The sequence below is a fragment of the Fundulus heteroclitus genome, chromosome 1, assembly GCF_011125445.2.
Source record: "Fundulus heteroclitus isolate FHET01 chromosome 1, MU-UCD_Fhet_4.1, whole genome shotgun sequence".
In the NCBI taxonomy this organism is placed as follows: Eukaryota; Metazoa; Chordata; class Actinopteri; order Cyprinodontiformes; family Fundulidae; genus Fundulus; species Fundulus heteroclitus.
Window position 1 is genome coordinate 21,692,182 of NC_046361.1, and position 19,434 is coordinate 21,711,615.

The 19,434-nt window shown below is 39.9% G+C and overlaps 1 pseudogene; it reads right to left on the reverse strand.

The window, feature by feature from the left end:
* The window catches only part of LOC118556428, a 118,675-nt pseudogene that overhangs the window by 83,814 nt on the left and 15,427 nt on the right, over positions 1-19,434 (reverse strand).

Genomic DNA, 19,434 nt, shown 5'->3' on the forward strand with positions numbered 1-19,434 from the left:
TATGCCACTTTCAGCAGGTTCAACCTGCTCCTTAACCAATTTATACCATTTTAGCCCAACTTACCTTCGTGGCATTGTATTATAATAACTTATAGAGACATGCGCTCAAAAAAAAGAGTTTGTAAGTTGTTCATTGTATTATTTGTTCTCTTTCATCCCTTCACCAATTTACACAGTTTTTGCCAACCCTTTGGTTATCAACGTGGGTTTGTCCCCAAAAATATACCCAATGTGTTAAAGTATTAATCTCATTTCATTTAGAATCCATTTATTTTTACTTAATAAATAATTAAGTAAAAAACCTGACATATTTTTTTTTTATATAAAGCATCAATGTTCAAAAGGGGATACCTCTGTCTACATTTGCTCTGACCTCTGATCTGACCTCTCACTTTTAGAAACCAGACTTAAATTCTTGAAAAAGCAGCAAAGAAGAAACATGAATGATTCGCTTTGCCAAGACTGGTGTGAAGCAATTTCTAAAGAATCTGAATAAGTATGTGATTAAAAGCCACTTTGTTCACAGTTGTCCTAAACTAAAACCAACAACTAATAAGCGCATTCACATAAGACGTGACTAGACATATCATACAAGGAAGTATTTTTATCACTGGGTTACGAAATCACGTCTGGAGATTCTGGTTGGTTATGTTCGGAGTTGGATGTGAACCATCTCACATTAAAAACAAGTGGGCCTAAAGGCCAAATAAATCTTGGTTTAAAAAAAAAAAGGATTTCAAAACATCTGCCCGAGGTTTTCTGCACACTAATGGAAGAACTGTAACCGTTTTGGGTTTTTAAAAAAAACTTTTCTCGTGTACATTTTTAAAAACGTCAAAGAACAGCAAAAACCAAACTTAGTGCTGAGAAGTATTTTTTTTATATAAGACTGGTCATTGGGTTCTTAATCCTTTATGTTTTTCTTTGATAAAAATGTTGGAAGAAAACCTAATTAACACTGACTGCACCTCTAAGAGAAGCATATATATTTTTTAAAACCCAAGTTGTTTTTGATACAGTGAATGTGAGCCTAGAAGAGTTTCTGTAGCTACTACAACTTAAAACTTGAACATTAAAAGCAGTGTGCGAGTAAGGAAACACAACCTGATAGCTAAAGGTCTTTTTTAACCACCATTTAAATGTAATTGTTTGGACATGAGGCGAAGTGATAGCAGTCTCTCTCTACAGTCTGCTTCTTTCAACACCTCCAGCTCTGGGTCCAACCATCCCCCAACCCTCAGCCCTCGTATACTTATGCAATGACCTTAAATTCAGAGCCCCCGTCGATCCTTTGTCCAGAGTTTAAAAAGCCTGCGTTTCTTTCTGCTCTGGCCTTCCATGGCAGCCTCTGACTGACTCCAATATCTGCCGTTAGCTCCGATTATTATGTTATTCCAGCTGACAGCTAGGCTTGTCCACTGATCAACTCTCAGCACTGTGGAAGCACATTTTACAGCAGACTCCACAACAAACCCGAAGCCAAGACCAAAAAAAAGGAAGCAACGGGTGTACAGCATACTAAATTGTGCTTTACTGTCTGCTTATTATGTAAAACATCTTACTAATTAAGTCCCAGCAATTATAAATGTAAATGCATATAGTGCAATGTAATCTGAGATGCACTACAAAAAGGGAACCAAAAGTAAGTAACATTTTCGTGAAATGGATGTATTTTTCCTTGATTTAAGCAGGTAAATAAGACTATCTGCCAATGCAATAAGATTTTTGCACTAAAAATAGGAACAATTAACCTGCAATATCTTATTTCAGGTACAAGGTATCTAATTATCTTATTCTAGGGGTAGATATACTAATTCCATTGGCAAATAATCTTATTTACCTGCTCAAATCAAGGAAAAATACATCAATATCACGAAAATGTTACTTACTTTTGGTTCCCTTTTTGTAGTGCATCTCAGATTACATTGCACTATATGCATTTACATTTATAAATGCTGGGACTTAATTAGTAAGATGTTTTACATAATAAGCAGACAGTAAAGCACCATTTAGTATGCTGTACACCCGTGGCTTCCTTTTTTTTTTTTTGGTCTTGGCTTCGGGTTTGTTGTGGAGTCTGCTGTAAAATGTGCTTCCACAGTGCTGAGAGTTGATCAGTTGATAGTTGATAATTTCAAGAAAATGTTACTTACTTTTAGTATCTTCTTATAGCTCTTTTCACATATCGTGTTAAAATAAAAAGACATATTAGGTACTCAGAGTAGGTTAAGTGCGGCTATGCGACAATGGACAGACCGGGCCATTCTAACACACTGATCCATTGTAGCTATGACTGGATGTTGGGGGTCATCGACCCGCTCGAACGTCTCAAGTTTGCATTCATCAGTCTTGACCAGCTTCCTTCCTCCCACCATGATTCTACCGCCACCATGTTTCGTCATGTGGATGGTTATCAAGGTGATGTGAAGTGTTAGTTTTTTCCCCCCACAGTATTTTGCATATAGACCAAAGAGTATAATTCCGGTCTCATTTGAGCTAGGCATGGACCGGTTATCGTTTCAAAGGATACCCTGGTATTAAAAAGTCACGCTTTCAAAACCAATGGAATCTTCTTTAAAACCGTTCCTGTGGGTATAAGCACTCTTTAAAAATATAAATCTTGTCAGAGAGAAAGCGGTCAGATCACCCGGCTCTCATCCAGCTGCTGCTGCAGCGTCACATAACTCCTCCCCCGGCGCACCCCTAGCTTCTAATTCTGCAGGTAGCATAATGGCTGAAGGAGGCAAACCCCTTTACTTTTCCCCCCCTTCTAAAAGACTAAAGTCGGCTGTATGGGAGTACTCCGGCTACCCAAAGAAGACGGATGGAAATGGGTTGGAGGAGGACGGTGGCCCAACCTGCAGGTTGTGCTTTAGAACAGTGGCGGCCAGAGGAGGGAACACATCCAACATGATAGTGTATCTACGGGAACACCACCCATTTATTTAAAAATAATAGAATTCAGTTATTTTAAATGCGTATTTCTTGTGTTCCTTGTTTAAGATGCCATTTAAAAATAAGTAACTGTTCAATGAAAATGCCTTCCTTCTTTTTTTAATTTAGACATTTTGAAATAACAAAATTGCATGTCGTAGTCATGATACCGTGATATTTTTCTTTAAGGTAATCATACGGTCAGAATTTCATACCGGCCCGTGCCTAATGTGAGCAGCGCACCATCCTCCACATGTTGACCATATCAGTGGGATACTTTTCATTAGATGTGACTGTGCCACTCTTAAAATGAAGGCTAGATTTAGTCAGTGCGTCACTAATAGTTCTCCTCCGCAAATCGTCCCTCATGAGCTACAGATCTCTTCAGCTCCTCTAGAGGTAATATGGGCCTCTTAGTAGTTTCTCTAAAGAAATGACCTGTCACTTTAGATGGATGTCTTCTAAGGTTCACAGTCTGGCCATAATCCCTTTCCTGTATGATGGATTTCATTTAGTGGTGTAAGACAGACGTAACTGAATACAAACGCATTTAAAAAAAAAATGTCAGTAAGGCCTTTCCTTCAATTTTATGTTACTTTGTTTTGGGCCATCACAAAAAAGAAATCCTACTAAAATAATAGGCTGAAGTTTGTGGTTTGAATGTGACAGAAAGTAATCACGTTCAAGAGACAGTACGAACCCTTTCAGAAGGCACTGCATTAAAAGTGGTGGAATCAAAGGGCCGCTGAACAAACTGTGTCATCTCTACAGACAAGAGGGAAAGGCTCGAGATAAGATACGAGGACGATGGGCGAGAGTTCAGTCCAGTTTCCATGCTTAGTTTAGGGAAGAAAACACAAAGGGAAACTGGAGAGAAGAAAAGATGGCAAGAAGGAGACAGGGTGTGGAGGAGACAGCAGAAGTGGTGCCTGCGTGGCGTGAGAAAGCCCTGTGTTTGTGGTGTGTTACAGGCTGGTGAGGCTGAGGAGGGCTCAGGGCCACAGACCGGATGGATTTACAGGGCTTTGCTTCTTCCTCTGTGGAGGTAGTGCATCAGCCGCTGCCTCTACAGCCGCTCGTGCCCCTGCCTGGTGCCCCCCTGCGACTACAGCTACATCACTAATTAGAGGTCATGAAAAGACCCAGCCGCCGTCACCACCTGCGCCGTAAAAGATCCTTTTTTAACCGAAGGAGGATCAGAGTCGAACAAAGCCATTTCCATTTTCCTCCTCAGCCCAAATGCTAATCTGCTCATTCTTCATTTTTGCGCCCTCCCCCGTCACTCCGTGTCTCCACGGCAAACCGGGGGCCCGGCAGTCGGCTCTACTCTATCATCCAGGGGAGGCGCGGGCATGACGGTCACACAGAGCAACGCGGCTATAGGCCCTTCAGAGGGATCTCAAGGGCACGGGGTGGACAGATAACCTAGCTGCAAGGGGCCTGCCTCCTGCAGAGACCCTTTTTAGCCGTTCAGTCCCAGGACGCCCCATGCCCAGAGTGTGCCGGCCAATAGGAAATTAGATAGCTATGTGTCGGGGGCTATTTTTCAAGAAACTATCCTGCAACAACCAATAACCTCGGTGAGTTTTTTTAAAACCGTTACAGCCAAACGTTTGGTTCCAACCAATCAACATAAATTTAACGTGCAGCGTATCTGCTACAGATTAAGCCGCAGTTATATTAAAGCGCTTTAGTCTCACTGGCCTGGGGTTGACTCAGTTTCATTATGAAGCTGCATTCCCAGAAGTATCCGCTCAAAATGACTTTCAAGCATCAGTGAGGACGACAGATGCGTTTCTGTGCATGCAACTTAAATAAGGCTGAGTCAGTTTGCTTCTTTCCCAATCGGTACTCCAATTTCCCTGACTATATATTTAATCCAGACGGTAATAGTCTACCCTTTTCCATGTTTTTTTTTCTAATTTTCATGAAATATGGAGATAAAAATCATAAATTCAAAAAACAATCTGAGGTATAATTAAATTAATCTGCATATTATGTTCAGAAAACTTTGCATTACACCCCTATTTGATTCATTTTAGTTCTGGTCTCCGGTTTGCTCAAGCGGACTAATGAAGCATGACAGATTATGAGCCCTGATCAAATCAACAATAACAAGCTCTTGCTGATGGAAATTACCTTTTGAGACATAAAACCCAAACTCAAAGTAGACTTACTTAGTGTGGACAGCAGATACACAGTTACTTTAAAATGCTAGTTTCCAAAGTGGGCTCAAAACGTCCCCCCTGGAGGTTAAAAAAAAGGGCAATGGGTACATAATGTCCTGCGATGGACATCTCCGTTCTATATCGTCAATAAAAACAACTAAAACCTCCAATAATGTATAAAAAAATAAGTAAATCAAAGGGACTTTGCACTTGTTGGCATGATATAAGTATTATTTACAACTGGTTTGGTTAACAGGTCGTTTTCGCTCTCTGAATAGACACTGGGAACACAGCAAGCAGAAATAAAGGAAGTGTCTCTGCATGACTGAGATGAACTCCCCCCACTGCTTTGTAGTCACTTTTTAAGATGCTAAATCAGGTCTAAAAAAAAGTCTAACCAGGAATTAGGCCCAGACAATTGTTGCGTAAGGTGTTTTTTGATGTTGAAAGAGATTCCTCAGGGGCAAGCAGCCCGCAAGATGGAGAAAGTGCTTACATGTGAAGGCTTATTCAAACATCTGTTCCTATTCTCTGGCTCAACCACAATGAATGCGCTTCATGCGAGAATCATAATTGCGCACAGACTTGACATAAAAACAGAAGAAGTCTGTCTGTTTTCAAAGCGACTGCTCTGAGGGAGAAATATGAGGAGAAACCTCTGTTTTGACACAGCAGCATCTTGAACTACAGGATGACTCAAAATTAAAGCTATGGCTGTCAACATTTTTCAAATTCTCGTGTTGATATTTTTGAAGAAAGGCTGCCTCAGTACAGTTATTTTCCCTGTTGTCTCTTGAGAAGGGAATAAGAAGCGGAAATAGCAGCTAAAAAAAAAAAAAAAAGGAAAAGTATTTTTGCAACAGTTCTCTAAAGGAGCAGGAAGTGTGACAACTATCTATTATAAAATGTGCTCTTTATAGTTCTATTATAAAATGTAAGGATGCAGCTTGGCTATTGAAGGCTCTGCTATGAAAAGGATTTTCAGATCTAAATTCTGAATCTTACTAACAGTCAGTGTTATTTTACTGATAAAGGAGAGAGGTGATGCCTTTTTGGTTCAACAGTTAGAGCAATGGCTGCAGGTTCTGGTACAACTGAAGGACTTTAGGGGAGCAATTGGGACACCCAGCTAAGACTGCATTGCAATAGTTTAAAAAAAATGAATGCATCAGTTTCTCTGCATCGGATTGTGTCAGACTGCAGAAAAGTATGAGACAATCAGAGTTGTGAAAAAAAAGGAGATTTAGTTAACATTAAACATGACTAGTTGTTGAGGCCAGGTGGGCAGATCTAAGCGTTTCAGAAGGCACTGATCTAGTGGGGCTTTAATGCACCAATGTCTGTCAGGTTTACAGAGAAAGAGCAAATATCCAGTTAGCAGCAAGTAAGTGAATGAAAATGCATCATTCAGAGGTAAATAGAATGGGCCACTTGGGTCAAGTCAAGTTAATTTGTATAGCACATTTCAGCAGCGAGCCAGTTCAAAGTGCTTTAGTCATGAAAACATCAAAAACATCATAAACGCATCAAAACAGTCACCGGTTGTGAGACCTGTAACAAACATTGAATTGTATCAAGTGAAAACATCAATACACATCAGATATGCTCAGGTCAATGTTCCTGTTATTATGGGTCGCAAGCAACTCTAAACAGGTGGGTTTTCAGTCTTGATTTAAAGGAGCTCAGTGTTTCGGCTTATTTGCAGTTTTCTGGAAGTTTGATCCAGATTTGTGGAGCATAGGAACTAAATGCTGCTTCTCCGTGTTTGGTTCTGGTTCTGGGTCGGCAGAGTAGATCAGAACCAGAAGATCTGAGTGGTCTGGAGGGTTGATAGAGCAACAACAGGTCTTCAATGTATTTAGGTGCTAAGCCGTTCAGTGATTTATAGACTACAGAACTGGGCTGATGTGCTCCATCTTTATGGTTTTAATGAGAACGCAAGCAGCAGAGTTATGGATCAGCTGCAGCTGTCTAATTTTTTGGGCAGACCTGTGAAAACACTGTTGTAGTAATCAATGCAACTAGAGATAAACGCATGGATGAGTTTCTCTAGATCTCGTTGGGACATCAGTCCTTTAATCCTGGAAATGTTCTTCAGGTGATAGAAGGCTGACTTTGTAACTGTCTTTATGTGTCCTTGAAGTTGATTCCATCACTACACCCAGATGTTGGGCCTGATCAGTAGTTTGTGGTTGTAATAACAGTGCCGATCCTAGTTTGTTCCTCTTTAGGTCCAAAGATAACAGGTTGAACCTTAAAGCAAATGGGCCACAGCAGATGAGGAACTAAGGCAAAAACAGGCTCACCAACATTGAACTACAACAGACTAGAAAACCGTCGCTTGGTTCAACGAGCCTCAACGTCAGCTACGACATTCAGATGGCAAGATAAGACTTTGGTGTAAACAACAGGAAGGTATGGGTCCCTCCTGCCTTGTAACGACTTTTCAGACTGTTGGCGGTGGTGTATTAGTGTGGGAAATATTTTCGTATAGCTACATTGGACTCCTTGATGCCAACTGAGCATCATTAAAACACCACAGCATTAAAGAGTATTGTTGCTAAACACCACCATCTCTTTATGACCATAGCGTCCATTTTCTAAAGGGGCTGCTTCCGGGAACATAACACGCCATGTAGGCTTATCAGACATGCCTACAGCCCACAGAACTGGTAAGACACATCGTGCTTCCTGAAAAACATTTGAACGTGGCAATGGAAACTGACGCTTTGTTAGCTTATGATGATGGAGAAGAAAATTGGCCCAAGCCCACAACCTTCTGGAAATGAGTCACTGACTCTGGTTTATGCGGAGGACATAAACGTAAGTCTGTAAGATGGATATAATTTACCCAGCACCCAATTTGATTTGCCAATTCTGTAAAAGGATGCAGAGGTGAAGGGTGTCGAAAGTAGCTCTGAGCTCCAGCGGAACTAGCACGGATAAAAGTCTGTTTTCTGAGGCGACGGGTAGGTCATTTGTTACCCCAGCAAGAGGGGGACACCCATTATTATTCAGTAATAACCCATGTCCTGTACATATGAAACCATTTTTTATCCTGCACTTGCTGCTATTGCACTTCTGGTTAGACCTAAACTGCATTTCGTTGCCTTGTACCCGTACCTGTGTAATGACAATAAAGTTGAATCTAATCTAATCTAAATCTAACACTGCATTTACAGGACAAAACATGCCCTTTGCTCCACAGATACTTCCCAAGCTTGAGTAATAGTGACATTAAAGGAGCTTTTGGACAGCAAGACACAGGTTTTAAGGGAAGGTGCCGGGAAAAAGATCAGACTCACTCAGCAAGAACTGCAGAAGTGTATGAGACAAGCTAAGGAGGACTACAGGCGAAAAGGTGGAGAGCAAGCCGATGAACAATAACATCAGAGGTGAGGCCCAGGCTGCTTAGCTCAAACTGGCTGTGTCCCTCCAGTACATCTTCAACAGAAGCCCCCCCAAGTAGAAAGAGTACCGGTTCTGTGGAAGGCTTGCCACCACCCCCCACTTCCTGGGCCCTAATCCTTTAAATAAATAGCACATAGCAGAGCAGGGTAATAACTTCCGTTCAATGTCCTTTACTCAATGTAATTAAACCTGTATTTATCAATATATTATATACCTAAATAAACCATTTCTCCTTTAAGCTTGGTCATTGTGTGTATTCTATTCAGAGCACAGCTCCACTTCTGCTTTCGCCCTGTGTTGGTGGCAAATTAGTGACTTAATTTGCAGATTATTTAAATCAACAAGTGTTAAATGTATCAAGATTCTGGACAAACCATGGTAACTTGGTGTTTAAGTGGATTTCCAAGAGTGTTAGACGTTTTCCTCAGCAAAGCAACAATCGGAGCCTGTGAACTTATTTTTAACTGGCGTCTTAGATTAAAATACAACTAAAAACAAAACAAAAAAAGAAAAGACTCTCAGGCAACATATCTGAGAAAAATGTCTCAGTGATATTTTAGTCACCACTGATCTAATGACAGCAACAGAAAAATGTCCATTGAATGAACATCAGATAAACAGGTTAAATGAACACAGCTACCTCCTCGCAGTGAGCACACTGCAAATATTAGCATTCTAAAGTCCTATAAACCACCTGCACCCCTTGGACACAAACAAATACTCTTTCAAAGATTACCATAAAAACCTTTTTTTCCCCCACAGTTTTTTCGATAAACGCCATCATTACCTCTAATCTATACCATGCAGGAAAAATACTCACAAATTCTCTGCATTTTTATCTCCTTAAATGGCAATTTTAGTAATTGAAAGTATCTTTTTGTTTTACAAAAAAAATAAAAAAAATTAAATGGCTTGTATTTCCTCCCGTCCCATATAAGCATATTTGAATTTTGGTAGCAGGATTCTGCTCTTATAAGGCTAGGAGTGTCAAAAAGTGGGAGCCACATTTATTGTAGTAGGTTTTCATTTTAGGTGCAATAGCTCTAAATGTGTAACCTTTGGCACATACAATGCTTGCCAGGAACTCACCACTAGTAATAACAATGCTCCCATCTGAAAATGTGGAGCAGCAGTACAAACAAGTGATCATTTAAATTAAAGGTGTTTTTTTATATATACATATACTACCTAACCAACATGACGATTTGTTTAAAAAAGGTGACTGACAGAGGTTTCAAAATAAATTTTACTGCCGATGCAGGAACAAAAATAAGTTGCTTTTAACAGTTTTTTTATGCCCAGCTGGATTTATTCATCTCTGTGTTTTTGGCTTTTATGGTTTCAAGAAAGTTCTCATCCTCTAGGCTTCTGTTCCAACGTGTCCCAAACCACGACTTAATTCTGTGTCTTAACATTGACAGAAAACCGAGAGGTGCCTACTACAATAATTACAACATTACCCCAATTCAAGTTAATTGCTATATACTGCCATGTTTTTTTCCCTCTGAGACATAAAGACACAAAAGCAGAGGGTTTAATTTTCTTTCTCTTTTTTCTGTTTTGTTCTGCTCGTGTCTTTCTCCCGTCGGCTGCTTGGCTGAGCTCCTGTCCTGTAAGGGATTGCCCCCCCCCCCCAGAGTCTGTCCTGCCTGTTAATGAAAGACCGACACTGCAGGCGGTGCACGATGCCAACATGAAGACTTGTTTATGCTTGAGAATTTTTACGAGAAAAGTACGCTTTAGAAAAGTGCCACGTCTGCTTGTATTAGTCCCTTCTTCCTCCTCAGATTTGATCGTTATTGTGGAAAACTTCATATCCTGAGCTAATTCGGCTGAGTTATCTTCCAACATTTCTGTTTCTCCCACCTGTTTTGTTCACAACGCTCATGAAATCACAGGCCATCAGTGTGATGGGTGCTGTAAATGTATATCTCTGTCTCGTGTGGGTATTTGTGGGAAGTAAGTATCCTGCTCTGCACCATACTGTCTGAGGATCTAATTGCCAGTCATTTCCAAGCTGTTCATCTAAGCTGTAATTATGCTAAGGAGCTAAAGACAGACTTCTGCTTCTGTAGTGGCGTTCTGGCACTGCTTCCCATGAGCAGCTGACATTTTGGTGGCGTATGTCAGCATCTTTAGACTGTGGGCTTGTTTATATGTTGGACACCGAGGAAGGCGGGTGGCAAGCCAGACTGTTGACCAGATTCTCATACATTTTTCTCTCAGTAAATGTGCTTTATGCAAGTGTGACCCCCTGTCATCCTGGCTTCCTTTAGGACTTCAGACCGACCATTTTGTTCCGCCCCATATTTCTGCATGATGTGGCTAAATTATACAGTTCCGTCTCAATAAATTAGAATACCATCAAAAAAGTTCATTTATCCCAATCATCCATTAAACATGGAAATCATTACATAGATTCAATACACAAACTGACATATTTCAGGCATCATCTGTTAATTTTGTTGATTATGTCAAAATCTTGAAACCTGTTTCTCAGAAATTTAAATATTAGATTAACCAACAAAAACACAACTTAATACTTAAATATGGTCTACACAATCATGCGAGAGTATGCCGACTTGGCAATTTTCCTCCAGCCATCCTCACTGGCAACCTTCATAAGGAGGGTAAGCAAATAAAGGCCCTTCCTGGCTTATAGCAAAGGAATGTATACAAACATATTAGTAGAACGTTTAGTGAAAGGAAAAACTGTGGCCAATCCTTAACAGGCATCTTACCTGGGCTAAAGCAAAAGATGATTGGACTGTTGCTCAGGGCTCTAAAGTCCTCCTTTGCAGATGAAAGGGTAGCATTTTGTTTGGAAACCAAGGTCCTCCGGTCTGAAGTAGGAGTGCAGAGGCACAGAACCCAAGTTGCTTGAGTTAAAAGTGGAAGTTTAAACAGTCTGAGATTGCAAGCTAAAGGCCAGCATTAAAGTAACACCAAGTTTGGGAGAACCACAGGCCCCCGTACTGATGCAGTGTTTCAAGCAAAAGGATACCTAACAAAGCGTTTAGGGCAAATACTGTGAAGTAACCTGGGCGTAGGCTGACAGCCTATTGAAGTATAGGCTGATAGGTCTTCTGTTTTAACAGGTCTGATGAACTTCTCTTCTGAGAAATTCAATTTTGGGATTTGCATTAGATATAAGTTATAATCAAAACTAAAAGATATAAGTCCTTCAAATGCATCACTCTTTGTAATAAATCTATATATTACTTTGACTTTTTGAATAGAATTAAACAGAATGAACTAATTATATTAACACTTTTATACCTCTAAAGATCTTGTAAAAGCTAGAATTAATAGATATTAAATGTAACTCTTTCTTTTTACTGACTGCTAAATATTTTGACCACTGACTTTTTTTTTTTTTACTATGACAACAATTGCAGAACAAGGTGCACCAGTGCAACATTTAAAAATATTCCTCAGTGGGTTTTCATCATCATTAAATATCATACTCAATGTCCGAAGAGGTAAAAAAAACAAAATCTCTCTGGACCTTTTCCACACTTTCCTAGAGTCAAACTCCCCGAGTTTTCTCTTTACGTCCGGCCCATTTTAGTGCATAAATACAAATGTTCACCATAACCTGTTATCTCTGCACTGGTCAGTCATTTTAAGGCAGCCTCGCAGGATTTTTGGGCCAATTTTTTCCCCAAGCTTCCGCTTCTGACAGGCGGCGACTATCGCCACGTCACTTAAAATAATCTTCAGAGATATTCCTGCCGTGTGTTAAGAGCAATCAGGTCCGCTCGGTAGAACGTCGGGACCACTCCTACCTCAAATCGGGGATATTCAACATGTTGGACTGTCTTGCCCCGAAATCTTAGCGTGTGTGGTGTTTTCCGAGGACAAATGAGCACGCAGCCTGTTGAATATGACGTGTAGCCAATCAGAAAGCGCGGTGAGGGACAAACCCCAAAAGACAAACTCCCCAACTCACCTCATTATAGTGCAGCAAGCGTAGAGCCCCCCAGGTCGCATGGTCTCCACTCTTCTAACCAACGGCTTTTCTTTTACTCTGTTAAAAATCAGCCCACAAACTATCGGCATTATTCTTTCTCATCGTCCATGTTTATTTACTCTGAACTCTTGAGACGACTGGCAAGATTTCCTGTCTGACATCTGAATGATCCTGAGTGAAACCTGTTCGTGTCTGGTGTGTTGTGCCCGCCGTCTGACCGGACACCGCACACTGTACGAGCAAACCTGTTTTATCTAGGATTTTCTATCGTTAACGCATGCAGTCTCTCAGGCTTTGAAAATCGTCCGACTATTTTAAAATCCTGCCGTGTGAACCAGCCTTTAGCAAATGCAAAAGAGAGAAACTGTGAGAAAACTGACAATTGGATCTACAAATAGACTGATGGATGTATATAACACAAAGGATGTTGCCACTACTTAACCCTGCTGTGGAGTAAAAATCCCAGGGTAAATACTCGTTATCACATATTGTTTCCAAAGTCAGTCTATTTTCTGCATGTTTTATTTATTGCACTGATTTAACCCACCTGAATGAAATGAATGGTTTAACACGAGGCTGCTGCAGAGCTAGAAGCAATTCGGCCATTGGAGCAAGGACACGTCACCTTAAAGCTCGACACCCCTGAGGACTGGAGCTGCACAGGGAATTTTCTTTTAACATATACAATTTAACAATTAACTGAAAAGAACAAACCAAAAAGGGGAGATAAAACGGCATGAAAAACAAACTCCAGAGCCACAACAGCTTTCCAAAGTTTCCTACTCTCTTTTATACGTTTTAAGAATCACTCACTCTAGCTTTATCTGCAGCACTCCATTTCAAACACGTCTTAGATTTAATTAACCGAACAACGTAATGATCGTGGATAAAAATCCCAGTCGAACTGCACTTGAAACCTACAAGGGTGAAGCTACACATGAGGAAAGGCACCAAATAATATTAGACTTGTCATGACTGGCTCAAAAACTAACAACGATGGAGAGGAAGTCCCTAAACGAAAAGCAAAACAGCAGGTAGAGCAGTGCAACCGTGGGAAAAGTGTAATTGAGCAGAACATATCTTGATGTTCTGGTGAAAAAACTGCTCTCCTCTTCTCCCTGCAGATGATGAATCACACCATTGTCTGAGTCACTAAATTACATAAGTGCTATGGAAACCTCACTCAGTTCAGCTGCTTAACATAAAAGAGCACAAACTGGATGAATGTGGCTTGAGTGAATGAATTAGGTGTTGCACGCTTAGATGAAACCGGCTGAGATTGGAGGCATTTATGTAACCAAACAAATTATTTCCTTCTCCTCTAAAAAAAAAAAAAATTGAAAGCCATTTAATTTTAGCAGGTTTTTGTGACCAAGATTGGCAGTCAGCAACAATCACAGCGAACCTCCCTCTTTAAGAGCAAAAGCCGATCTGAGAGTATGTTCTGCTATTTCCTGTTTGATTTAATAAATTAATTTTTGTCAAAATTAACCATACATCCAGAGGTTTAGACAAGATAAGACACAGTATTTGGGTTCATGAGAAAGAGGGGGTTTAGCACCTTTTCTTTGTGGAACACAAGAATCCATGAATGTACAAACACTGAAATTAGCTGTTTTTTTTAGCTACAATAGGAAGCTCTGAAGGAGATCACGATATTCTCGTGGCGCTTACTAAGCCTGGGCGATAAACAGAGGTGTCCAAAGTATTCACATTTATTACTCAAGTAGAAGTATAGATACTAGAGTTTAAACATACTTCTGTAAAAGTAGAAGTATTAGCTCAAACCTTTTACTCAAGTAAAAGTATAAAAGTACTGGCTTCAAAACTACTTAAAGTATTAAAGTTAAAGTAATTTAAGTGAAGAATGCCACAAAGGACAAAATATATAATGAAACAGCCAAAATTGGGATCGGCTGTTTCACCCACATATATGTCCAGTGAAGACAAACTTTTTAGTACAATGCAAATATATTAAAAGATCCATATAGGTGCAATACTGAGCATCAACATGGGTTTAATTGAGCAGATAATCTGATGTTTGGTTGCTTATAAATATTGGTACAAAAACTGATAAAGAACAGTTTGTTCTTAGAGAACCAGATCAAATCCAGAATAATTTCTATGTCTCAGTATTTCATTCAGGACATTGGTTTTCTTAAGACATGTTTTTGAGCAATTCTCTTTTTTACTATATTTATATTACATTATGTCTACACTGGGTTCTGTTATGTTTTATTTTGTCATGTATAAAAATGTGTTTAAATTGTGGTGTGTTTTATGGTGTTTATTGTTGCCTTTATATTTTATATTAGAGGTTGACCGATAAATCAGCCACCCGATATTTTGGGCCCATCTATGCATTTGTTTTCCTATGTATCAGCATCGGCTGATCCACTAGCGTATTCAGCAGCCTTGAGCTTTGAAATCACATGAAGCACAAACATTGCAACTCCCTCCCTGGCATTGGTGCAAAAAGTCAAACCTCAGAGATATATTATCAATAACCTTTCACTTGTTAATATTGGAGCGTAAACGAACATCCAAGCATAGCTACAGGAATTGATGAGGGCAACAGATGTACGATAACAAAACTGGACATGAAAATGAGTGCATTACCCTCTTATAACAATTGCCCTTGTATGGCTGTCTGCATACAGTAGACAGTGTTGTCAAGATAAATAATTAATCTACCGGTTAATCAAATAAAAGGAAAATAACTAATTATCCTAAAAATTATATGTTCTTCTATGTTTGGTTCGTAAGTTTTTGTTGTGGCTTTGGCAAACAACTTGGTACAGAACTGCCTCCAACCACAATCAAAATCACTCTGTTTGGGTAGTGCTATTTATCTGATTTTTTTTAAAGTAAAATAAACATAATGAGACTATTTTCCAAATGTAAGGAGTACAGGTAATTGCATGTAAACATAAAGAGTAGAAGTAAAAAGCAAGCTAAAAAATAATTTATACTCCAGTAAAGTATAAATAACCAAAATTTCTACTTATGTAAGATGACAGTTATTTGTACCTAGTTACTTGACACCTCTGGCGATAAATCAAAACTTTACCAATTAAGAAATGTACGACAACAATAACTCATAATGTTGCCCATTTAGTTTTTTCTGTATAAAAAAAAAAAGAAAGAGAAAAGTTGTTTTTGTCTTTTTTGGCTGCGTATCGGTGGGGGTGGGGGGGTTGGTAATGGAGGGTGGGAGGTGGGGTTACCCCGTAATTCAACATCCTTTATCTTGTTTAACACTCTTGTTCTACCATGCACAAAAAATGTAAAATAGTGGTTCAGTTTAGAAAAAAATCTGAACTTTAGCGTTGTTAATGGCCCCCAGTTAGCCAGACCCTGTAGTTTCAAAGGGCTTACAAATCGTTCCTGTCTAGTCCCTCACTCTGTCGGGTTGTTTTTCTTCTGTGTAACCCATAACGCTGTCGCATAAACAAGTTAAAAGTGGTGGAGCCTTCTTCAGCGGTTATGTAACCAAATATCGTCCGACAGCATCAGCGATACCTTTATTAGTCGGCTCGGCAAACACAACGGGCAACTCGGGAACTACTTCCTGTCTTCCTTCAAAATAAGAGCCTTACATAGAGATGCACCACGGAGTCAAGATTAAGGCACTCACCTCCATTAGACAAATTCAAATGCTGACAGCAGCTGGATAACTACCAGTCTTTGCGGCATACGATTTTAATGCTCAACACAGCAGTTACAATCAACTGTACGAAACATTTGCTGCCTCAATGTTAACACCTTTTTCTGTTCATATCCACAACATGGGGCCTCGTGCACAGAAGAGTGTGCCGATTTCATACTAAAAGTTAGCAAAAGGGAGAAATCCTGAAACACGTTGCAAACAAAAAAAATTCTGATGTATGAAACCGTGGGTACACAGATTACCGCACACTTTTCCTTCATAGATCCTGCATGTGCACCCTGGACTGCCCCGTCCCCACCTACAAGTAAATATGCAAAGAAAGTCCTACAAATACCCGGAAGGCTCCCACCATGTGTCCAAATGACATGGCAATGGCAGCAGTCAGTAAGGCAAGGAAGAGGAGATTCACTGAATGTGAAATAAAGGTGTCAGTGTCGGCAGAGTTAACACATAGATCCTTATTTGGCATTCATTCCACTGGAATTGGTAATGAAATAAAACAAAAAGAAGTGGCAGAAGACGGCGAATGCCGTAAACGCGGCAGGAGCAGGAGGCAGATCCGTGGCCGACAAAAGAAAAGTGGTCGGACATAAAGATGGATGTCAAGAGAGTCACTGTGCATATGTGAACATGTTTCCCATATTTCTATTAGAAGGACTGTCTCCGCACTCACTTTGTGAGGAACAATGAAATCCCTAAACACACATTGCACATGTATTGAATAGAACTCCTGTCTAGTCACAAAATTCATTTACAGACTGCTTTTGTAGCGACGCGAGTGCTGTCGATAGCTTCAGTAACATTTGGAAATTGGCTCCTCCCTGCTAATTACAATCTAATCCCTGTCTGTTCAGCCGTCGTGTAGAGAAACCGAATATATCTGGACAACATACAGATGAGCCCGCCCCATACTGCAGCCATGGCACGGCACAGGGAGGATTGTGACATACCCGACCTGGAACCATGGGCGTAGGTTTGCATAGGGACCATAGGGACATGTCTCTACCAAAATTTTGGACCGACCTATTTGTCCCTACCAATAGTTGATGTGAATAACATTGTAATATTTATTGTAGTTTACAACACAACGTTGCTGTTGCATTGCTTAATGCTTTAAACATTGAAAGACAGCATAGTGTGTGTCGTGCTTATAACATTTGTATTAATGTAGCAGGAATTGCTGCTTTTCTCTTTAGACAGACGAAACGCGTTCTGAGGCTCAAGTCAAGCATAAAAAAATAGGAGCATGCATATTGCGTAGGACCAAAGACGTCAGACCAATGAAACTTTGGACCAATAGTGTCCCTACCAAAGTTCAAATCAAACCTACGCCCTTGCCTGAAGCGCTCCGGTTGCATGGAAACCCAATAACGGATATAAAAATACGTAAAATATTCTTAAAGTTAGTGTATTTATCCTTGATTTGAGCAGTTAAATAAGATTATCTGCCAATGAAATGAGTATTTTGACCCCTAAAATAAGATAATTAGACATCCTGCACTTGAAATAAGATGATTGAGATAAATTGTTCCCATTTTAAGTGCAAAAATCTTATTCCATTGGCAAATCATCTTATTTAGCTGCTCAAATCAAGGACAAATACACTAATTTTAAGAACATTTTATTTCTAGTTCTGTTTTTGCATTGTAGTGACTACCTGAACTGGCACCGGCAATACACGGTTCCTCCTAGTGCCCCAGGTTTTTTTCTTTTCCCCCCAAGTGTTTAACTTTATTTCACATGGCTAATTTAGCTTTAGTTTAGGTCTAATTTAGTTTCATCATACAGGTTAAACCATACAAGCATTAGAAATGGGGTTGACGCTCCTTTACTTAAAAACAAGTAAATAGAGACATATTTCATTGGATTTAGTTGAGGTTTTACAATATTGTTATTGTTGACTGAAAGGGTTTGAACACATTTTACCAGCAGGTCAAAATTTTGCATGGATTTCCTCACACTTTCACGCAAAGTAAACTTTTGTACACCTGGGTTGTGCGTGAAACATCGCCCTGCAAGGTTTTTTGTGCGCACGCACATTTTGCACATGAAGCCCCTGGCCTTTAATGTTTGCCGTCAGTTGCTCGTCTTTGCAGGCCAGACTATAGTGGCGTGACAGATGTAAGGTGTGGCAGCAAGCAGATGGTAAAAATCACTATTAGTGCCTGTATTTAAACAAAAGGAATGCTTTTACCTAGGATAGTTTATGGAAGGAGAGTCTGGCAGATGTATGTGAGAGTGGCTATAACCCTAGACCTCTCAGAGGCTGCAAAGAGCTTAGAGGACAGTAGACGGATCCCAGAGTGTTCAGACTAAACAAGGCTGCATAATTAGAGCTATAATTAAGCAAAGCGGTGTCCTTTACCGAAAGGGCAAAACTGGCATCCTTATTCAGGCACAAATGAAACTGTCTCCATGTGGTATTGCTGTCTCTGTAAATCCATTTGAGGATAATAATTTATACTGCTGTGTGCAAAAAAAAAGAAACTGTGGCTATATGAGGAGAAAAGAAAAATTTGTATCATTGACAAAGTGAAACTGATGAAATTTGTCACTGGACCGGACAGGACACAAGCGTTTTAGCTATTTATGAGGGCATACTCACAGATATCTGGTGATTCATCTGAACCATCTGGACAGTCCTTCTCCCCATCGCAGCGCCAACCTTTGGAGATACAGGTCACTTGCTCCTTACAGGCAAACTGCTTCGGGCTGCAAGTATTAGGAGGAACTTCAGATATGGTCTCTAAAAAAGAAGAGGAAGGAAGACGTTGCTTGATGAATCATTGGCTGGAAGTCTTATCAAAGCTGTGATAAATATCTGCATTATTTTAGTTTAAATGGCCAAGCAGGACTAGATTTAAAAAATTGAAGCTTAGATTAATACAAATTTTATCTCAGTAACATAAAAAAATCACATGAAGGTTATTCTGAGTTTAGAAAGAGGTTTTTTTGTATCACAATACTCGCGAACACAATAAATCTAAAATAAAAAAAGGGAAGGTTTTCATCTTGGCAACCAACAGTGGTGCCTTTTATTTCAGGGTTTGTTTGTTATTTCTCCTTCCTCTTCCAAACATCCAATTTCTTTGAGCTTTTTTTATTACCCTTAAGGTGTTTTTCAATTCTAGCCACAAAGGCTCTTTCATGTGTCACAGTGAAGATATAACTGGGCACTCAGTCACCATCTGACCCATGGGAAACTGCTGCAGTGCACAGTAGTTCTGGGCAGCCAGTCAGCACAAATTGTTGAGGTGTACCACAGGCTAGCAGTGCCA